Source organism: Mustela nigripes, chromosome 8 (genome assembly GCF_022355385.1).
Source record: "Mustela nigripes isolate SB6536 chromosome 8, MUSNIG.SB6536, whole genome shotgun sequence".
NCBI lineage: Eukaryota > Metazoa > Chordata > Mammalia > Carnivora > Mustelidae > Mustela > Mustela nigripes.
The window spans coordinates 57175511-57200191 of NC_081564.1; positions in this window are offsets into that span (position 1 = coordinate 57175511).

Genomic DNA, 24681 nt, shown 5'->3' on the forward strand with positions numbered 1-24681 from the left:
GTCCAAATCCTTTTTCTGTTGTTTACTAGAACTTGGAATTTGAAGAAGTCTCTTATGCTAGTTGAGTTTGGTGTTAGACCTGAGAATTTCCCACTATATTATAGTAGGTTGTGTGACAAATAGCAAAATTAGAGGGGGAGTAGACAAGTCAGGGACTAACATGAAGATCCTGGGTGCACAGGGGATAATGGGCACAGGCCAAGGATAGATTTGGGGTGTTCAGCGTAGATTATTGGTTTACTACACAGTTTGGGCTAATGTTTGCCTTTCTGAAATGTTTGTTCACCTTTGTGCACTTCATTTTTTAAAGTAAAGATTTTATTTATTTATATATTTATTTTATTTGAGAGAGAGAGTGAGAGTGTGAGTGGGGAGAGAGGGCAGAGGGACAGATCTCAAGCAGACTCCGAGCTGAGCAGAGCCCAACTCAGGGCTCCGTCTCTCAATCTTGAGATCGTGACCTGAACTGAAATCAAGAGTTAGACATTCATTCGACTGAGCCACCCAGGCGCCCCTGTGTACACCATTTTTTTTTTAGCAAATACATTTCGTCAGCAGATGTCATTACGCTGCACGTAAGTGCTAGGCATAACAATGACCATATAATTTATGGCCCTCGCCAGAAAAATGCTGAAAGTAAAAAAAGTGCTACTAATAATTATATAGATTAGCAGGTGAAAATCAAGCTTCTGTTGGGGAAGTTGGAGGTATGATAAACTTATACATAAGAAACTACTCTTTCCCCCCAACAAAATATCAATTCTTCTTCTTTCCAAATTAGGAAGCTTCATCCAGGGACCCTCACTGGACAATGAGGATTTTGTTTAAATACACAAACGAGCAAGTAAACAAATAAAGCTATCCTTTTAAGGAACATAAAGTCCACAGGAAACAAAAAATGCTAAAGAAGCTTAAAAAGTTATTTTGAAGAAAGGTGATACAGGATGAATGTGTGTACATATATGCAAAAAGGAGAATTTGTGTGCACACACATTCTTTTTCAATCTAAAATCTAAAATCACAGGGCACTAAATTATGTACACGTGCACACACATGCATGTAGAAGTGTGAATCCCTATCAATCCCCCAAGAAATGATTCTTGGATGACCCAGAGAAAGGGGCAGAAGAAAGCTCTAGAGAGGTGGGGTGAGGAGGAGAGTTGGGGATGCATGCGTAATTTAAATTATAACCCAACAAATGCAAAACAGGAAGGGAACAGCATTTTAAAGAGGCTGACAGATAACATCAGCTCATTAGTGGTTCCATTACAGTGTACATTGGTTTGCTTTCTCTCCTAGCTCCAAAAAAAAAAAAAGAAAGAAAGAAAGAAAGAGAAAAAATGATGTATGTGCATGTGGGTATGGAGGAAGTAAATTAAATAAACATAGCTTAAGTTATTTTAGGGTAGTCTGAGCATTAACTTGAAGCTGGTGGTGAGAATTATGATATGTTTCAGTCTTTGAAACTAGCCACTGCACTTTGAATGTAATTGGATCCCCGAGACATCCCTTCTTGGGATGGGTGAGGGTTGGGGAAGGGTCAGAAGTAAAGGTAGTAGAGTTATTTTCACCATTTGGACGGGACGACAGGGGAACCGATGATGCTGGCACAGCACGGCTGTCAAAGATCAGAGAACTTTGTTTCCATTTGGAAATGATTAAGGTCTTATTGCTCCTGTCTTGGATATGAAAGATTTGAAATACATCAGTTCGATGTAACTAACGTTAAATGACAACTCTATGCATGTAGTTAGCAAAGTTCATTGATAAGGAGAGAAGAACACTGAATTTCAGAAAAGTTGAACCATAAGAATTGAGTACCTTGATTGAATTTGATAGCTCTTAATGGGAAACTGTACTGAACTGGCAAAAAAAAAAAAAAAAAATGCAGTGAGATCTGGTGAAAAGGATCAAACTCAAATTTAGTTTTTTAAAAATCTCAAAATTAATCTTGTTCCATTTTATTCAGTTAATAGTAGAAATTATTTTACATGAGAAAAGACGATGTCAGAAATAGCTGAGTGGAATTTTAGAGGTGGAATTAGAAGAGGGAAAAGGGGGAGCTAATTTGCTTTTCTGCTCCAAAATATTCCTAGCAATCATGTCTGGAGGTTTATTTGATTCTTTTTATTAAAGGTGGATAGGATTCCTTAGGGAGGATTTTGGGACGGAGCTTGGGTTGTAACCACTGAGCTGAGCAATCAGAAGGCCAAATGAGCCATGGATCTGTAAGTCAATGTGGATAGGCTGGCAGACAGAAAGAAGGGCCCTGGACCCTGCCCACAGAGACTGGCTAGGGCCACGGACCCTCGAAAGACTGGTAAGTCAGCCAAGGAGAAAAGAGTCATTGTATTAGGAGCCTAGGACTACATATGAATGTTGGTAACCTTGACTTACCCTTGATGAGGGCACTGGGCATGGGGAATGGATCCCTCTTAGTGATGTCAGCCTGAGTCCTACATCTCTACTGTGGGCACATATATATGGCACAGCATGATGACATCCAAAGCATAGCTCTCTGGCCCTTTGGTCTAGGTCTATTTGCCCCCTCCAAGCAGATGTAATTTTCTCTTTATGCTTAATATATTTAAGTAGGGCATCCATCCCTCAGTTTGTAGCAGCTACCATCACCCCCTATTGTCTGATATTGGACATGCTTCCCAGATGAACTATCTGATTTTTGATTTCTGCTTGGCCACGTGTGGTCCGTGGCTCTTTGGAATACTCTGGAGAACTCCTCTCCCTATTTCATCCATTATGATTTTCTGAAAAGCAAGAAGGGCATAGGCTCAGAGTGATTCATTGAAGGTGCATATGGTATTCATTCTGCAGAGAACAAATATGGAACAGGAAGAAAAAGTGACAGTCGCACCATTTGCATTTGATATGTAAATTCAAGATACATATTGATTTACATGTATAATTTAGTAACAAAAAAAAAAAAAAAAAGGAAAGAAAGAAAGAAAAGAAAAAAAAACAGATAGTTAAGTAAACATGATACCCACCCCAAGCTAAAGGCTGGGCTCATGGCAGTGTTTGTAAATGGTGCTGTGCAGTAGCACATCTCGGCATGCAAATGTCTATAAACTTCAAACTGTTGCTAGGTTAAACAACACCTTTCCCAGGAAGCACACGGATTTAGCAGCTTGTACTTTATGCATTGGTCTCCAGAGCAGAAGGCCCTTCTCCTCACCTCACAGTAAGGGCAGGACACATGATCCATCCTTGTATTTTCCTTGCGGAAGTCTGCCTTCAAGCGATATAGCCCAGTGTTTTTAAAATACATTTTTCTTCTTGTTGTTTCATGCATGAAGAATCTGGACATATATTTCCCCTATAACCTTCAAGGACGGTTCTAAATGCTTTAACTGGCTCCATCTTTATCCAAATTTATTTCCTATTCTCACCAAGCTTCTTCTTACCCTCAGCTCCTGGAATAACCCTCCAGAGACAATTCTTTATTGTGCCGTGCACACATGAATATTCTCACCACCATGCTTTCACTAATCCAGTGGCATCCAAAAGAATGCCCTATCCGGCATCCATCAAAACCGAGTGATATCTCCAGCTCCACTTGGACTGCACGGAGCCTTCACAAAATTTGAAATGAAGCTAATTTTTCCTTTCCAGGACTAGTCACAGTGCATGTAGTGTCAAGCTGTTTTCTCAATCTCAGTCACACACAGTTGTACGAGGCACTCTAATAATTTGCTAAGTGTTGCTCTTGGTTTCTCAGCCAGAGAGAATGTTTCCGAGGGAGCGGATTTCATCCTCTTTCGTACAACACATGCTCTTTGGCATAAAGACGGACATATTGACAATGTTAGCACATAGTGATGGACTAAATCGGAAAAAAAAAAATACTTCCCAAATTTCTACTCCTTGTTTATCATTACTCACAGCCTGCAATAGGAAACTGTCATCAGTGACCATCATTTTAAAATGGGTGAGCAGAGGGATGTGAGAGACACGAGACGTGCACGAGGGGATGCATTCGGGACTTTCCTTTTGCTCGCACTCTGCTGCCATGTTTGTCATGATATGTTTGTCATGGACAGTAACATGTGCGTATGTTATAAAGTCCAGGTTCCTGAGCTTCAATACTAAGATGACTTTGGGCAGCATAATTCTTTGTGATGTGGGAGTCTTTACTATGTATATAGAATGTTTAGAAGCATCCCTCGTCTGTGCCCACTAGATGACAGTAGCTCCCTCAGACCCCATGCCTTCGCACCACAGTTACGACAACCAAAAGTGTCTTCAGATATTGCCAATGTCCCCGATGGACAAAAAAAATCCCTCTATCTACTCCTGTAGAGATACACTGCTATAATCAATGATCTACAATTTTTAAGATGGTTTTCTCTCTTCAGTGGGTTAAATAACCCCTATGGTACCTCAAAACCTTACTTTCCTTAGGAAAAGTTCTGCATTTTCCACATTACTTGTTTATTATTTATTATTAGCAAATATTTATATAGCATTTTGTCCTTAGTTCTCAGGTTTTAAGTACTTTACAAAAATTAACCAATTCAATTCTTAAACATATCCATAGGATAGGTGCTATAATTATTTCTGTTTTAGAACTGAGAGGCCCAGAGAAGTTAAGAAATTTATTCAAGGCCACACAGCTAATAAGTGGTAGAGTTGGGGATGCAAATCTAGATGCTCTGGCTCTGAAGTCTGTTTTTAATCACTCTGCTTTTCACAAAGGCACACACTTTAGTTTCCTCTGGAGTGACTATCGCAAATTCTGAACAGGGGCATTTTGGTAAATTTTCACCAGTTCAAGGGATGCCTAATTTGGGGATAAAGCATAAACCCCATTAATTATTTTAAAAATCCAGAACTTCTGTTCTTGTTAGTGACTTGCTCCTAAGTGAACTCTTGCTATGGCTGGGGCCTAGACATATACCTGTACTGGACACAGGGTTGTGGAAGAGTGTGCATCAGAGATCTTGGGTACACTTCAGAGGCCATGGAAAATATTCAGTCTGTCATACCTGAATTAATCCCTCAGTTCTCTGTACCCATGAGGAGAAGTCCCAGACTGATTGCCGTTTTGTACTTTCAGCTGTTTTATATAGTCAGGCTATTCTCCAGCTCAAAATCTCTAGTGAGTCTTTACTCCCAGCCACACTGAGTCTAAACTTCTTTGACAAGATGTCCAGACCTTTCATTATCTTACTATTTTTTACACAACCCATCTGCTTGGTAGGGATTAGCATCCTCACTTCCCCTTGTAACTTCTACCTGTCCTCTTAAGGCAGAGCACAAGTTCAGCTCCTTCCGTGAAACTTCCCCTACCACTGACACCTTTAGCTTACTCCTCCTGAACCCTTCAGCCTTTGTTTTGTGTGCCATCCAAATCCTCATGAAGATGAAAATCTAGGTTCTGTGCTATTTTTTATGTTTATGTTTAGCTTCTCAACTAAATTGTATAGCTCTTGAAGGAAGGACTCTGTCTTTTTCTCTAAACCTGACCCTCCACATGAGTCAGAGGACAGGTACTCAACCAAGATGTTGATTCATTGTTCATTCATCATCAACCTTCATGCTTCCTTTGTCATGAAAGGGACCGTGCATTTTTGCCCTCACTATCAGTGGATACTAAACCATAGCCATGTCTTGTAGCTCTATGGGTGGTCAGCTACAAGATATCAGTTGATAATCTTCCAAGAAAATACAGTTTCTGCCAAGAAGGTGAAGTAAGGTGTCATGGCCAGTCAGTGGGATGCAACTGCTTAACCTCGAAGGAGGATGAAATCTATAAATATCCATGCCGCTTTACAGAAAAGCACCACCAGTGAGAACCAATAAATGGCATGGCTTTGCTGGGTGCTGTATTGGCTAATTGTATCAGAGACATGAGGGCACATGTCCTTAGGGTAAAGTGGATTTAGGGATCTGCCAGGCTTCCACCATGAGAAATAACATGTGTGAAGAGTGACATGTCTCTTTTAAAACCTAGGTGTTTATTTTCTAAGGCAATGATCATGGTAATATTTTCAGTGTTCATAGTATTTTGACAGTTTTCAGGGCAGTGTCACTTTTGCGACACATAGGATATGCAGAGAACAGGAGTATGACTCCAGATCTTTAAAACTACTGGAGTCTCAAGATGTTAAAGATAACCTAAATGAATATCAAGACCTTCTTGAATTATTTTAAGACTTCCTAGTGCCCTTTAAATCTTTTTGGTTTTAGAATTTATACATAAGAGAAAACCCTGAATGCCAAAATTTACTCAAGTTTATAATTAAGTAATGAATTATTCATGGAAGATTTGAATATGAAACTGGACTTTCCTTCATCCTGATATCAATTAATCAATTAAAAAGTAGTAAAAAATTATTTAATGTCTTAGTTGTTAGGCATGGTGAGGGGCATAGTTTCTTATAAGGATTTTAGTAACATCAATTTTATTTAAAAAAATCAACAAATTTTTGTTTGAGGGATAATTATAAAGGAAAATACTGAACCCATGGAATGGGAGAAGATATTCACAAATGACACTACAGACAAAGCTCCCCAAACTCAACACTCAAAAAACAGATAATTATGTCAAAAAATGGGCACAAGACATGAACAGACACTTCTCCAAAGAAGACACACAAATGGTAACAGACACATGAAAAAATGTTCATCATCATTAGCCATCAGGGAGATTCAAATAAAAACCACATTGAGATTCAAATCAAAACCACATTGAGATTCAAATCAAAACCACATTCTAACAGCAGTTAGAATGGCCAAAATTAGTAAGAGAGTAGACAACAAGTGTTGGAGAGGATGTGGAGAAAGGGGAGCCCTCTTACACTGTTGGTGGGAATGAAAGTTGGTGCTGCCATTTCGGAAAACAGTGTGGAGATTCCTTAAGAAATTAAAAATAGAGCAACCCTATGACCCTGCAATTGCACTACTGGTTATTTACCCAAACATACATCTGTACCCTAATGTTCATGGCAGCAATGGTCACAGTCACCAAACTGTGGAAAGAGCCAAGAAGCCCTTCAACAGATGGATGGATAAAGAAGATATGGTCCATATACACAATAGAATATTATGCCTCCATCAGAAAGGATGAATATCCAACTTTTATATCAACATGGACGGGACTGGAGGAGATTATGTTGAGTGAAATAAGTCAAGCAGAGAGAGTCAATTATCATATGGTTTCACTTACTTGTGGAGCATAAGGAATAACACAGAGGACATTGGGAGATGGAGAGGAGAAGTGAATTGGGGGAAATTGGAGGGGAAGACAAACCGTGAGAGACTGTGGACTCTGAGAAACAAACTGAGGGTTTTGGAAGGGAGAGGTTTGGGGAGTTGGGTCAGCCTGGTTGTGGGTATTAAGGAGGGCACATAAGGCATGGAGCACTGGGTGTGATGCATAAACAATGAATCTTGAAACACTGAAAAAATAAAATAAAGTTTAAAAAAAAAGAAAAGAAAGATACTACAAAGCCAAATGAATATTGTTTCTGCACTCTTGTTTTTGGAACTTTCTTATATATTATGAGTGGATAGCCCCATACTGCTTTCTTATTTTATATTGATCTCATGAGTGGTGGAGACCATGTATCTTCTGAATAGCCTGGTCCACTGGCTTTTCTAACTCCATATTGACATCTTTCTGGAAGATTCCAGCTTTCCTAGCCTGGGCAGAAATTCTGACCTTATTTACTTACAACTCACCTGTTACTCCCCACATTCCACAGTGACATTTTTTATTAATACATAGTCCTTCTTAATGGGATTTGACCTATTTTTAGCATCAATGGATGTACAACTCACTAGTCATTCATGTTATTTTTTGTTAATCTCAACTTCCTGAGATTTTCTGAACTCCTAAGTATTTTGCTTTTGGATAACTCCAGATAAATGAGTTAGACTTGTCTTTTTTTTCTCTAGGGGGCCACCATTTGGTCCCATCCATCTTCCTGGGAAATTGATGTTCCTGTAAATCTATGGTGAAGTGTTTATACTAACAATAGAAGATGGGAGGATATCACTTACTTTTCATTCCAAAAGAAGTTCATGTTATGAGCTGAGACCTATAATCGCCAAGGTAATCTTCCATCCATTGTTTAGGTGCATTTGAACAATTTCCTCTAAAAGAGATTCTCTGCAAGAAAAATCTACTTAAAACATAAAGCAAAGGAAGCATCTTTTGTGTATTTTCCCTGCTAGGAAGACATTTCCTTTCACAAAGGGCTCAGAATCCATTGGCCATCACTATAAATCTGGCACCACAGCTCTGGAGCAGTGAGTATAACATGTTGGCTCACATTTGCAAACACTCTTGCCTGATTCCAAGTTGCCCACTAGGTTCCTACCCCAGCATCAAGATCCCAGTAATTAAACTGGAGGAAATAAGCACATTGAAATATTCACTCATTAATCCAGAAATTTGTAAGAAATAATGTGAAAACACGATCTATGTGAAATAGAATGTTGATAATGTTAAGTTTAAATTCCCAAGGAGTTTTCAAACTAACAGACTAAGTCAAATACTAGGAATCATGATTTTCTACAAAGAAAATTCTGAGGGTTCAGATTCAGGATTCTGGGGCTAAGTCTGAATCAGGGTTCACTGTTAAACCAGAAAATCTTAGAGTTTGGAGAGGACCACAGATGACCATACTAATTATCCCATAATAATTAGTAACATTTATAACAAAATATGAAGGAAGAGGCCAACATCTGTTACCATGGGACCACAGCACACAATGGTTTATTTTATTTTTTATTTTTTGTTTTTTAAAAGATTTTGTTTATTTATTTATTTGACAGAGAAAGAGAGTGAGAGAGGGAACATAAGCGGCAGGGGGGGGGGGGGGGCAGAGAGGGAGAAGCAGGCTTCCTTCTGAACAGAGAGCCTAATATGGGTCTCGATCCCAGGACCCTGGGATCATGACCTGAGCTGAAGGAAGAAGCTTAACGACGAGCCACCCAGGTACCCCTGTTTTTTCTTTCTTTCTTTCTTTTTTTTTTTTTTTTTTGGTATGTAGTCTTTGTCTTTTCTGAGTTCTTTTTTTTGAATAATGTTTTTTGAAATTGGGGGAAAATATGATCTAAAAAAGGCTTCCTTGAAAAAAAAAAAAAGGCTTCCTTGAAGAAATGGCAATTTGTATCTGGGGCTACATGCGATGAGAAAGATACAGCTGATGCACTTCAGAATATTAAAAGTCTGAGGGACCGCAAAGAGTACCTGGGCCACATACATCCTTTCAAAAATAGTTTCTTATTGTTCAGGTAAGCCCAACTCTATGTGCTCAGCTCTGTACCAAGAACCATGGGGGCTCCTCTTTCATGGAAAGCCTCTAAAGAGGAGATAGACACATGGTGGAGATGGTACTACATTGTATGTTATCAGCCACTATCAACACTTGTGCTGACGATTCTATAGGTTAGTGAAGTGCAGAGAGGCCAAAGCCATGGTTGCTGAACTCTGGTTGATAATCTTGTTCGAGGATAACTCACCACTGTTTACCAAATTTGGACTTAATTCTCCTTTTATTCATTTATTTTTATTAAATTAAATTATGCATTGAGGGTCTACCAGGCACAATCCCCCAAAGCAAACACAGTTCACTCATGAACATGATGGAAGCGCCAACTACTCTTCCAGAGATCACAGTCAGCTCATGGCTCCCTCTGGCCAACGCACCACTGCATATTAATTGTTCCAAGGCAGGCCAAAATCCCTCATTCTGAAAGATAATGCTCCAGAGAAACTCCTAAGAATGGTCAAATGATAATACTGTGACCTGGTAGTGTTTCCCCTCAGAATTAAGAATAAATTCTCTTTGCTATATTCTTTCCATGTTAGGGGGTTATGGATGTCTTAAAGAATCTACAGAAAACAAAACAAGGGAAGACAATATATTAGAAGATTCACAAAGTCTTAGAAACAAACTCATGGACCTTTACAGTAATGGACCAGTGTGGAAGGTCTTCTTAACATCCTCAGCATTGATTGTACCCATTTGTTCTCCTGACAAAGAAATAAGTTCTCCATGTTAGAGGCAGGGAACTTCTCATACTAACAGAATCAAGGACTGGTTTATGGGACAGAATCTTCCAAGGAAAGAAAAAATATTACTGCTTAAATTATATTCCATTTGACTCAACAGAGTTTACTTTTACTTTTTTTTTAGATTTTATTTATTTATTTGACAGACAGAGATCACAAGTAGGCAGAGAGGCAGGCAGAGAGATAGGCAGAAGCAGGTTCCCCACTGAGCAGAGATATAATATAATATATACATGTAATATACATGCAGGGCTCAATCCCAGGATCCTGGGATCATGACCTGAGCTGAAGGCAAAGGCTTTAACCCACTGAGTCACCCAGGCACCCCTACTAAGTCCCTTCTAAGTGCAGTAGATGTGCAGAAGATCCAAAGATGAATGAATGCAACAGTCCCTCCTTTAAGGTACTTTAGGGACACATGATACAAATAACCTTCAACTCCATGAAAACAGTCAATAGCATCTAAAACAATGTATGACACATAGTCTGTGTTCCTAAACATTTTTGGAGCAAATAAGAAACGCCGAGTGCTGAAAACATGGTCTGAATAAGTCACTGATTATTCAGAGAACAAAGACCTCACACTAGATTGGAAGAGGCAGTAGGAGTTTCACAAAGGGAGAGGCTTGTGACATATACAAGGATAGATGGAATTTAGGGAAGTGGAAAGGAGACAGAAGTATGCTTCAGAATAGGGCACGGCATGGGCAATGACAAGGAGCCTGGGACATGAGTCAAAGACAAGAGGAGGTGCAGACCAAGGCTGGGCCACGCTATGGAGGGTCTTCTGTGCTAGCTGGGAAAGACATCCAGATTGTGGTGAAGAAGACAGGTGATGGCTTGCCTTTCCTCTGGCCTCCGTCTGGTGTACTTTAATATTGACAAGAAGATCAGAAAAAGATCAGAGAAGATCAGAAAAGTCATAGTTTTAGTCAATCGATTGGTGTTAGTACCATGACCTTCCCCTTCCTTCTTGACTTCTAGACCAACCTTCATATTTTTTTTCCAGTCTCTTGCTCACATCTCTTCTTTTATTTCTGTCATTTGACACCCTTCTGTAACTCTCTGTCCAGCTCTCCCTGTCTCCCCAAATTACAGCTTGGTGGAGTATACAACAGTAAGGTGACATCGTCTGGGAAGGAAGGCATGCATCTCTGCTGCGTCATACTCCAGTGGAAAGAAGGTTTAAAAGATTTTGACCCATTCACAGTCAGGTTTTCCTTTTATGCTTTTGAGGAAGAATGGAGAATGTCATGCAAATGCTGCCTGAGTGAAAAATCAGTGCAAAGTCCCGTTCTGTGTTTCCTAGGAGCCGAGCTTCTCATTTTTATGCCCTAAGAGAAATCTCAAAGTCTTGAATCTTCAGAATGAGGTTTTTTTTGTTGTTGTTTTGTTTTTTTGTTTGTTTGTTTGTTTGTTTTTTTTACCAACCCACAAGGGGAGGGGGAAGACAAATACCAGGCATTCTGCCATCACGGAGCCTTCCTATATCACTTATGGAAATGCAGGAAGGCATAAGCTGTCCTCTAGTCATTATTGTTTTTAAGGTTCTAGCTTTCTTCATCTGTATTCCTCATACTCTGGTTCTTTCTCTGTTTCAGGATTCCAGAACCAACGACTCTTGACCTCTAGTTCCGTTTCTCCTTAATAAAATGCCACTGTGTTCTTTTGGCTCTCTAAAGTGAACATGATCTGTGTCAATTTAGAGTAATACATCCTAGGGAAACATGGATTTTAACCAAAACCAAAACCTTAAATTAAAGAGAATCTCCTTGAATTATTTAAGACCACTCTCTCTAGGTCCCTCCTAATGCCCTGAGGGTTGAGAAGAATTATCTCTGAATTTGTTTTGACAAAGTTATTTGTTTTTATTCCTTAGTTCTTTCTTTTGAATTGTTAACAGTACACAATGGAAGAATATAAAAGCTGAAGTTGTAAGTTTGGAATATCTATAGTAGAATAAGAAAGACCAACTTGTGGATATCGCATCAGACAAATGACTTGATCAGACACTTTGATTTTTGCTTTTTCCTAAAAGCTATTCTTCCTGGATCTACAGAAAGTACAGGCATGAACTGGTATCCAGATGGGCTCTATTTCAAGAGATAACCAGGAGGGAGGCCCAAGGACCCCAAAGCAATGGAATTACACCTTTTCTTGAACAGATGGCACATCCAGAGACCTGGGATTTCCTAAAATGCAACCAAAAGGAACATTTTGTCTCAGTGCAAAATGTGTTAAATATCAACATTATTATAGAGAATGCTTTTCAAAATCTATCTTCAACATTGACATGCTGTGGGAGCAATTAGAACTTTTTGTAATGCCTAATGCTCAGGTGAAAAAGTGTACAAAGTGATTTTAAGGGGGTAGAACCCAGCCTAGGACAGGTAAAAGAAATATGAGAAAACCAACATAATCACACCCTGACCACTCCAGGATTATTGGTCAAGGCTAAAATATAAGCATATGTCCTGAGCAAAATATTGGGTTTGTGTGGCTCATAACCCCTATCTTACTTCCCGCTGATGTTTGGGGGAGTTACTGAGTAGAACAGTGGAAGGCCAGAACAGGAAAGATCTAGGTTAGGATCGGGCAGCCCTCTGATTGGTTTTGCCCTCTTAGGCAACCACTGAGATGGACCCCACCAATCTCAAAGAAGTGTTCACATACCCACTTCTATACCTTTTTTCATGCTGATTCTCCCCCTCCCACATAACCATCTATTCCATTGACTCTAACACTCACTGTCCTTTAACATCTCCTCCAAGAGACCTTAAAAAAAGCACATGATGGGGTGCCTGGGTGGCTCAGTGGGTTAAAGCCTCTGCCTTCGGCTCAGGTCATGATCCCAGGGTCCTGGGATGAAGCCCAGTATCCGGCTCTCTGCTCAGCAGGGAACCTGCTTCCCTTCCTCTATCTCTGTGCCTGCCTCTCTGCCTACTTGTGATCTCTGTCTGTCAAATAAATACATAAATTTTTAAAAAACCACATGAAACTATTTGCTCTATTATCAATTTTTGCTTCATTTACTATCCATCCCACTAATTGGGAGCTTTTTCTTGGATTTTATTATTAGGTATGCTTTGTATGTATATCCTATCTGCAAAATTGATTTCTGAGCTCATAAGTTCAGATAAACTGACATTTTTTTTGTCTTGGATCCTTCCTTTAATCACTTAGCACATAGATTATCATGTAAGTATGTATGTGTATAATATAATATATACATGTAATATCTAAATCTATATAGATGCATAACATATTTCCTTCAATAACCTGTATATGTGCATTACAGTCAATTGTAACTCAGTATGAAGTATAAAGTATGAAACCTTAGCAATTATAAAGTTTAATAATGAAATATCATTTTCTTTTTTCAGGTTTTGGTGCACTCCCTTCATCCATCCATCATTAGACTGTGCTTCCCCAGAGATGATAAGATGTGACTGCCTGAAGCAAATGCATATTATCTCTTCCTGGGCAGACCTTTCCTTCTTTCCAAGGTGAGTTGTGCTGGGTATCAGGGAAAGAAACTTCAAAATTCCTTTTATTGCTCTATAAAGTCTAGCGCCTAGAACAAGAGGTAAGTAGCTTGTTTCTTGTTTCATTTTCTCTGTCTTTTCCCACAACCCTTGACTCCTCTGAATCCTCTAGATCCCAACCAAAAGGTGCATTCGGACTTGTACCAGGGCCTCTGAGCCTTATCATACCTAGGTGTGTTGTTTTACATTTGCTTATCTAGTCCCATTCCACATGGTAAAGAAAAGTTAATAAAATGCCCTCCTAAAAGGCACCATTAGCTCTTATAAATAGTTTCCTTTTCTCAGGAAATTCCCCTTCTCTCCTCGGTTCTTTGATGTCCACACCCAGAAGAATGGGCGGTTTGTCATGTGCCAATTCTTGCCAGGTTCTCCCAAATTTTTAGTAGTTATGAAGTCTGTTATTATTATCTTCACTGACTACCTATTAGGGTTCTAGAGAATCAGTAAGTTGAAGATTTTGAAGAGGAGTAGAACTTGTTTGGAATAAGGAGACTAATGCATTTATGATGAATAATTATAGATTTCACTAGAAGTGTTTAAGCACAGGTTTATATGTTGTGTGTGTGTGTGTGTGTGTGTGTGTGTGGTCACTCTATTGCTCCTGATTCATATTCATTTGAAATTTACATCAGTATTTCCTGTTGGGTAGATATATATATCTCATTTGACAGTGGGTTTAACTTAAATTCATGCTTCATGAGTCACCTATACTCACAAGTTTTGGCATAATCACAGAAAAACTTTCAAGTACATATAATTGCATTCATTTAGCTGGACATTTGGATATTTCAATCGATTCAACCATTCAATGGAAAGGTCCAGCAAATGCCCCTAATTTGACATTGTTAGTTGTGGGCTATTTTTTTTCTCCTGTATCAACCACTGTGGCTAATTAGGCAGCAGATTCGAATCTTCATGAATTTTTCAGGCTGATACGTGTTCTTTCCCAGGGCTAATTTGCTATTATCAGAGGAATGACTCTGGTATACATTGTTGGTGGTGTCTGACCTTATTCCCCTATTCAGATTGAAATTAGTTGAGGGACTGTGGCCAATGAGGTCATTTGGTAAATCATCTCGCAGAAAACAGGTCTGCTTTAGAAAATGTCCTTTTTTTGTTCCCTTTCATAGCCTATCCTAGCTTCCGCTGTTGCAGGGCTCTATCAAGAAGGAATAAGATTCAATAAAACTTTTACCCAGGATTTCAGAAACTTAAAAAATTCAGTAGAGAACCTAGTTATAAAACTTCTGTAGAGGACTAGAATAATTCCATTCTATGAGCTTCCTGTGTTAACAATGAGGAGGCTTTGGCATACAACAGTAAGGGGTAGAATTTTGTATAACTGAATGAGATTAAGGAAAACTGCTTTATTGTGTCATTTGCCTTATTAGGAATGTTGAAGAGTCCAGGTTTCCTGGGATGGCAATGCCAGATCATCCCACCTGATCTCCTCTGGACACAGAGGGGAAAGGCAGAATACTAACAGGCGCCCCCGCCCTGTAAATTGTTGTTTTCTAAATGTAACTGATCAGTGGTTGGGTTTATTAATAAGAATCACATAACCATTTATGTCTTTTGAAAATCATCAGTACTAATTTCCACAAATTGGTTGCAATTTCCAATAAGAAAATACCAATTAATTCATTCACTAAGAATTGTAATTAGTTAGCCCAAAGGAGACTGACATGGTGGTAAGAGCAGAGAAGGAGCATTCAGGACTTCAGGGTTATAGATTACTTTTGGAAGTCCTCAGTACTTTGGATTTTCAATTTACCAGACTTAAAAAAAGAAGAAAAAAAAAAAAAGACAATGTTCCTTATAAGACATGAAGAGAATATCTTAAATATGACTATTTCACCCCCCCCCCTTTTTTCCCCTTAGCAATTTTCTTTCCTAATTTTTCACTGGGAAGAGACAGTATGGTATTTAGCCCCTTTTCTCCCTCATGATTTATATATAATTAGGGGCTCAGAAATGTTATCCTTCAGTTCTAAAAGAAGCTGCTGAATTGGAATACAAAGGGTCATTTTAGTTATGGGTATACATACTTTTTAATTAAAAATTATTTTATTGCTTTTGTTAAGTAATTAAAATTTACAAAGTGATTTCTCACAAATATTTATTAATATTAAGTTGTTTTTGGCATACACCAGTAAATTGCAAGCAATTGCTTTACTCTGCATGTGTAATTAAAATGACTAAGTAATTATATTTTTTCCTTGAGTATAGTTGACACTATCACATTTTTCTAAGTTTTGGTTCATTTTTATTTCCATTAGTGAATGCTTCATAGAAGCCAAGATAAGGAGTGTCAGTTAGCAAGGAGGAAAGCTGCTTCTCTTACTGAGCTTTTGAGAAATATAAACAGATATTGTGTGTCATGTTTATAGTCTCATGTACTTTGTTTTCCTAGATGTCTTTCCTCTTTCTTTATCAACTTGCCTTGAGTGTTGCCATGATTATTTGGATGGTTATTTAAACATTTTTAGAGTGCACATCTTAACTTAAAGATACTTAAGTTTATATATTTAGACTTTTATTCAAATTGGAACAAATATGTGGTATGTCTATTCAACTATATCTTTTGCTCTGCTGAGTCCTTACCATTGTCCTTTCTCTTGTCCTTCCTCAGATACTATTGACTTCCTCGCGTTACCCTTAATCATCACCCTTAAAGTCCCCAGTGCTCAGGCTCCATGTCATGTCCATGGACTTCTATGCATATCACCTTAGAGTTCAGCATCAGATGGAGGGAAGGCTGAATCAACATGATGGCTTCCTTCCAAAATAAAGGAGAATGAAAAGACAATGTAAAACAACACACCTAGAAACGTCTGTTATTCTCAACCACAGTATTGGAGGATGGGCTGCCCATGCAGTGAAGGTTAGGTAGCAGTACAGGATCACATTGAGAGAGGATCCATTGGCCAATATCTCAGACAATTAAGGCAGAGCCCAGGACTCCATCCTAAGTGGTGCACTCAGATGAACAAAATGAACAGTTCTCTTCGAACAACAGAAATGGGGGGAGCTTTCCTGGATTCTCTTTGGAATGACTCTTTCATACCAAGAAAGCGAGGGCTAAATGATGAATTACTGTAACCCAGGCTTCTCACTGTGGCAAGATAGAGTGACAGGGACCAGATGTACTCTTTCACCTGAAACAACCTACTGAAAAAAGGAAAAAATTTATAAAACTATGGTTTCTAAGAACCTGGACCTCAGACAACAGTGATGCATGAAAGATGGGAAACAAATGAAGTAAATCCTACTGTTTCCCATACTTACTGCCCTGAGAGAGTTTCAGGCTCTAGAGCAGGAAGGGGTAACTCAGAGCCCAGTGGACACCCTGAACTGAGGAGATGGGGTTGGGAATCTGAGGAAGTCTAGGTGGCTAGAGTTTGTAGGGCAGATGGACACAGAGAGGACAGAGCTGCCCGGAAAGAGGAGCCTGGACATCAGCAGAGGCGGACTATGAGGATAAGGCAGAACATTGATCAGTGTGGGCCATGAGGAAACTGCTCCTGACTCAGGAAAGAACCACCCAGAAAGATACAGGAGAGAGTACCTGGTGCTCTGACAGGGGCAGAAAAGCATCCATTTCCACCAGACCAGACACCTCAACATGTATGAGGTGTTGGTAGAACACTCAGAGGAGTCTTGCCTGGGGGTGAGGGATATGCAACCCTAGAGTAAATGCTGCTTTGGGCTTGCCTAAATATTGCTGAACATTAGTCTGAAAAGAAGCAAGCCATTTCAGGTAACACCATCACCGAGGTTTGCAGGAAGCTAGCTTTTGGTGAGGAGAGTGGGAGAGAAGTCTGCAGTGTGGAAGGCACTGCATGGCTTGCCTTGACTGCTGGTGAGAAATCATGGCTACAAATGGCTATGAGAACTCACACGCTTCACCCCACCACCAGTCAAGATGAGAATCCCTGCCAACTCCAGCCTGCCACCAGCAGCAGGTGATCTGGAGAACTGTCACATTCAGAGATGAGCAATAAACAGAAAAGCGCAGAAAATCTGTCTTTGAAAGTAATCAAAGGCACAGGAAAACCAAAAACAGGATATTACCAGAGAAGGATACCTCAACAAGAACACATGTTCCAGAAGGTACCATAAATCAGATGGAAAATATGACTAAACAGATCACCAAAATTTTTTTGGGGGGGGGGTAAAATACAAATGCTTTTGTCAAATAAAAATCCAAGGTAGAAAAATATGGAGGTGGCAGAGGCCCTGGAAGATAAAGCTTGAGGATAGAACGAGATACAATCAGGACTGGAGCACCTTACAAAAGAAAAGGAGGAGAAAAATAAAACCATCATGGAAAGAAAGGCACACTTACAGAACCAAGGAGAATGGACTGAAAAAACCAAACTGATAAGCTAATCAATAAATGAACAACCACAGCCTTAAGAGATGTAGAGGTCGCTATCGAGAATAGTGAGCACAAAGAAATGGAATGAACACAATTAAAAACAATGCAAATGGTGAATATGAAAGAGAAGCAAGGGGAGTTGAGTAAGCACAGGTTGGCTCCATAGAGAAAAGAAATAAAATGCGGGATTAGAAAACTGGATTTAAATATTAAGAAGACTTTTCAAAAATAAAAGAAAATTTGAATCTTTTTCAGTAGTTCCTTTGCTTCTTTCAACACCCAACCCAAGACTGGTCTTCTCCAGAAAGCCTTTTACCCAGCTGCACACTGAATTTACTCCATTTTGGCAGCACAAATTGGTAGATGTTCTAATGTTTCTTCCCTTCAGTTATTATGCTGCTGTTTTTAGTTTGGAGGATAGGCATTTTTGTGAAGACTGGGGCTGCAGCTTTCTCCTTTTATTACCTCCTCTGTACCCTGTACAGACTATTTACAGAGTCGGTGCTGTGTAAACAAATGGAACAAATACATAAAACACAAATTTTCTCCATGGCTTAATGCAAGGGTCTCTGGGTACCGATCTGGCAGTTCAGTCCTGTTGCTGAGGTTGCTAGTTAGCCCTCTGATACTGATTTTCTGTTATTCTCTTAAAGGTAAGTGATTAACTGAAGAAGGGCAAATATTTGATCAGGACACTGGAAGCCCAAATATGCTTTTTTCCCCTCCTCTTCTCTATTGCCAAATATTCTGATTCAATTAAAGGTGGAGGTACAGTCAAGAATGCTGGACAGGAGTCAGGGCGCTGGAGCTGTCATGAGGGGCTTATCGCTGACCAGCCATGTGTCCTCACGTTAGTCACTTGATCCTTGTTATGTTGTATCTTGGGACTAGAATTGTTTCTGCCTCATTGTAGACACTTAATAATTATACTTCCAATGAAAAAATAGTCAGTCTTGGTTTCCTCCTCTGTAAAATAACAAGTGCGTACTAGCATGGTCTCTAAACACTCTTTTTACCATAAAAACCTAAAAATTACCTGCTTTCCTCTGGTTGGCAAGCATTTATGCTCTGTACTTTTGGTCGTAGTAATTCGGCAATGCCTGTTGTTTTTATGGAGGATGTGTTTGTACCCACACGTGCTGTTGACATGATCCATGTAGATTCAGTGTCCATCCTAACTTGCACGACTTTCGAGAACAGCCAAAAAGTCCAGAGGGCACACTGAAGGATTCTTACAGGAAGCTTATAGCCTGTCTCCTTTGGCTAATTTGCAAAAGCATTTTTTGATTTAAAACAGAAGGAGGGAGAATCCCTGGGAGAAAACTCACATCCACTAATGTTCCTTCTGGAGTGAGTTATGAAAGAAAGCCCCAGATGGATTAGAGACGAAGGTTAAACTTTGACACACTAATTTATTGAAAAGGTAAAGATAAAAGAACAAAAGTGCCCTGAATGTTATGTCCATGTGTCCTTCTTGCCCCATGCCCCATGCATTCCAGTAATTTAAGGATCTCTGAAAGGAATATGTGTTTCTATAGAGATGATTTCATGCAGATCTCTAAAGATAATCTTTGGAAACAACTGAAATGATCATTCTAATTAGATTCTCCAATTAAACAAAAAATGGACAAACTTTAAAGAAGATATTTCAGTTTGAAAACAGCAAGCCTAGCAAAACTGTTTGGGGGCAAAGGTATCAAAGCCTACAGTGTTATTCTGGAAAAATATTTTTGTGTACAGTGAATTCAGTGATGTTTAAAACCATATTTCATCAATTGGAAGGTACCCATTATTTTTACATTTCTGAAATTGTTTTATAACCAACAAAGTCTTACAATACTGCAGGTCAGGTGAGAGTTGGGGTCAGTTGTCACTGAATACCCACATACGGACCTGGTTATTACTCCTGGTGGTACAGCTTGACAGCCATAACTTTGTAATATTTCAGTCAATACACCTTGTAAGGCCCATTTGAGAAAAGGATATGCATACTGATTCTTTTCTGAAAAGCTTCTGTTGACACCATCTGGTAAGATTGAAAAAAGCACCTTCATCTAAACTTGCAGAATTGGGGGCAGTTGGTTGGAAGAAAGTTCTGGGCACAATAATGGTGTACTTTTATGAAATGCTCTATCACCAACATGCTTGAGGAAGGGGACATAGAGGATAAAATTTTAAATCTTTATATATTTTCTAAATATCATTTTAATATCTATTTTTGTTTTTCTTCTTCTCTCCCTAAATTCCAGGTAATAATCGTGCATCCACACAGCTGCCATTTGGTAGTGTTGTCTGAATGGCTGATGAAGATGTAGTGTCCAAATGAACTTTGGAGAGCACATTAAAAAGAAAATCTTTAGGGAATTCTTCAAAAATTGTTTTTTTAAAAATGAGATATAGGGGGCACGTGGGTGGCTCAGTGGGTTAAAGCCTCTGCCTTTGGCTCGGGTCGTGATCCCAGGGTCCTGGGATCGAGCCCCACATCGGGCTCTCTGCTCAGCAGGGAACCTGCTTCCTCCTCTCTCTCTCTCTCTCTCTGCCTGCTTGTGATCTCTGTCTGTCAAATAAATAAAATCTAAAAAAAAAGAAAAATTAAAAAAAAAAAAGCCTCTGTCTTTGGCTCAGATCATGATCCAGTGTCCTGGGATTGAGCCCTGCATGGGGCTATTTGCTCAGTGGGGAGCCTGCATCCTCCCCTCTCTCTGCCTGCCTCTCTGCCTACTTGTGATCTCTGTCTGTCAAATAAATAAATAAAATCTTTAGAAAAAATGAGATATAGTGGATGGATATATTAATGGCTCCACTTAAAGTTTTCTGTATCCATACCCTTTGCAATGTGACTACATCAAGAATTGGGAACCCATGTTTCCATCACTGGAAGCTTGGTTGGCTCTGTGATTGATTTTGACCAAAGTAATAAGGTGGTGTGCCACTTCTGAGGCTAGGTCTGCAGAAGTCTTGCACACTTATGCCCTCTCTCAGAATATGCAGGCCTGGGATTGCCTGCTGAAGTATGACAGACCATGGGGAAAAGAGGCCAGTTGTCCTATCAGTGGCATCCTAGGCTACCCCATAGCCAGCCAACTTTCGAGAATGTGAGACAACTCAGCTAAGACTAGCAAAGTTAGCTTACCTTACATATAGCTAGCTGAACACTTACAATTGAATGCAGCCAAGAACAGAGTTGCCCAACTGACCTACAGAATCATAAGCCATTAAAAATGCTTATTGTTTTAAGCCACTGAGATATGGGGTGATTTGTTACACAGCAATAGCTCACTGATACATGAGGGGCAACATATGTTTTTCACATAAAATCAGGTCACCGTGAAGTTCACATCAAGATGCTTTTTCTGAAGGTGTTTTGAAGCTTTTGAATCCCACATATTCATCTATTTCTGTATTTCCCAGGAGTAGAAGCACTGAAATTCTGTAAGACAGGCTGCTCTTGAGATATTTTCAACTTAGCTGGAATCAGGATTTGCCAGAAATGTCGTGAGACAGCTTGTTTAAGTGAGATTTCCTGCTTAGTTTCTTTTTTTAAAAGAGAGAGAGAAAAAGAAAGAAAAAATAATGATTTTTGGATAGAATTCATCTGTTCTGGACACATTTCGACATGTAGTAGAGGGGAACCAATATATAAGGATCTTTGAGTTCTTTAGAAACTTTGGCAAAGTCCTAAACCACCTGGGAATTCATAAGATTGAATGTTTGAAGTGTGATTTTAAATTAATAACACTGACATCACAAATTGCTTGCACAAATCAGTCCCTCACTACTCAAAAATGTTCTGTTTACAGATTGCTCTGTCTTACTATGGCTGTTTTTTATTTAGGCTGGATATGTTCTTTTACTATCTTGCTTGTAAATTACTGGAAGATTGTCTTCATTTCTTCTTAGGCTTCACACTGAAAGGTTAGTTTTAGATACCTTACTGTTTGGTTAATATTTTACATTTCAATTTTTCAGTCCAAACCAGGGAACCAGAGAAGGGTATGAATAAAACTTAAGCTATAGGTGAACATTTAGAAAAAAGAAAGAGCAAAGGATGAATATGTATGAAACTTATTTAAAATGCCATATTTATGAGGAGAGGAAAAATATTGGAGCCTTGCTTTCCTTTTACATATTTTCAAAACACCACATGGGATTGAGTGGGACCAAGTGAAAAGTATAAAATTTGTTGAGTGTGGCGGGTGTTTTAGTGTGGCAGTGCAGTAAAAAGTTGGCAGTGTGAATTATCTGGGGCTGTGGGTAGGAAGATCCACTGAGGCCTTGGGATTGAGGAAAGACATGGGTTCTCTAGTGCCTGATTTTCAGTGGGATGCTCAGGAGGATGCTTGTCCTCTTTCTATGCCAATTTGTTTTACTCTAGAGGCCAAGAGTACAGAGGTCATGAGTTGCTTCTCCGTGGGCCAGAACATAGGCTTGCAGCATCCTTATTTCCTCTGAGCCTGCTCTGTACCTGTACCAAATCCAAGGGATGGTGATAATAAGGTCACCTTGTTGCAGTAGACCACAAAAGGGAAGAAAGGGCCAAAGGTAACAATTGACTCAAGGGATTTTAGTCAGCTGGCAATTATTTCACCCATTCTGTGATCAGGTTAGACCCCGAGTGGTTGAAACAAGAAAATAAGGGACCAGAGGCTGCACTCTCCCATCCAGTGATTCCACATATTGCAGCCCAGACCATGAAAAATCACACAGGCATAGGAGACATGGACAGAGTTGTTAGTTTTAACAAAGAAGAGTCTGGTTAAATAAGGTATGGAGAGCTGTTCTTTGAAAATTCAGGCAGCAATAAGTATGAATAATGTAGATCCACGTACTAACATAGAAAATACTCTAATATATATAATTGAGTTTTAAAAAAGCTACAAATTATGATTTACAATGTAATACCACCTGGTATCATTATAAACCACCTAAACAAAACTATATTTCTCTACCTTGTAAGGATAAAATTCAGACAAAAAGATTGGGGTGGCATGTACAAAATACTTACCTCCATGAAGGCATGGTGGCTGGTCAAGAAGTATTTTCCCATCTCATTACTGTAACACATTTAGGTACTAACTGAATTAAATAAACAAATTAAAAATAATTGAAGTAACTGAATTATGAGCATAAAAAAAAATCCCCTATCCTCACCATATACATAAAAACAAAGGCAGTCTCCTTCGAGTTATTTCTTTCCCGTTTGTAAAAATAACTCACAGGGGTGTCTGGGTGGCTCAGTGGGTTAAAGACTCTGCCTTCAGCTTGGGTCATGATCCCAGGGTCCTGGGATCAAGCCCTGCATCGGGCTCTCTGCTCATTGGGGAGCCTGCTTCCGTTCCTCTCTCTCTCTCTGCCTGCCTCTCTGCCTACTTGTGATCTCTGTCAAATAAATAAAATCTTTAAAAAAAAAAAAAAAGACTCACAGATGTACTTCAAGTTTCAATGAGATATGCGCTTTCCTTCATTTCCATAAAAATTTTCCTTTGAGGTGTCCCCCTCCCCTTTCCTGATCTCTTTTCTTCATTTTTCATTCCAGTATATGCATCTTCTCCAAGGTTTGTCCTTAGCCTCCTCTCCCTTTTTCTGGGAACTTTTACCCAGTTCCATAGAATCAAGGATAACCTCTAACAGAATGACTTTCTTAATCTCTGTTTCCACCTTTGCTTATCCTACTCTGTTAAGCATTCCTACTTTGCATTTTCTACGACCATTTTTTTCAACATTTTAAATATATATTATATGATAAAAGTTTGTATGTATTTGGCTAAACACATTTTCAAAGTTTTTAATTTTAATTCCAGTTAGTTAACATACAGTGTTATGTTAGTTTCAGGTATATAATATAGTAATTTAACATTTCCATACTTCACCCTGTGCTAAAACCCGCAGCTGATATCATCCTCAGTGGGGAAAACTGAAAACTTTTCATCTCTGGGAAGGAACAAGACAGGGATGGCCACTCTCACCACTGTTACTTAGCATAGTACTGGAAGTCCCAGCCATAGCAATCACAGAACAAGAAGAAATAAAATGCATCCAAGTTGGCAAAGAAGAAATAAAACTTTCACTATTTGCAGATGACATTGATAGTCTATACAGAAAATTCAAAAGATTCCCCACAAAACTGCTGGAACTGAAACGTGAGTTCAGTGAAGTCACAGGATACCAAATCAATGTACAGAAATCTACTGCCCTTTTTATCTCAGTTTTTCCTAAACCTAACTTCATCTCTCTTCATATTCCCAGTTGATTTTTCATCCCACTATCCTAATTTCAACTAAAGACTTCAAAGCTTGGTTTACTCTGTCATTCCCCTTTCCCATCTTCCTCACCATTCACAATGTCCCATCCAGTCTTCCTTCCCAATGTCCTTTGTATCTGTGGTTTCATCTCCAACTGTACACTTCCTTATTGGATTCTCTCAACCAAAAGCACAACCAAACACTAAGTGGAGAAACTTAAGCAACTTCTTTGAACAACTGACGGCCTCCAAATTTTTATTTATCTTCCTGTTCAGTCCGATCTACAATGGTTATTTTGGTTTTAATTGCACAGTTACCACTTCTTCACTCTCAATCATGAATCAATCACTAAGAATCTACCAAGTACAAGTTTCACAATCAGCCATGGGAGATATTATAAACACAGAAGACATGGGCTCTTCTTTTGAGGAACTAATTGATAAAAGAAATCAATACATAAAAGGAGCAGCT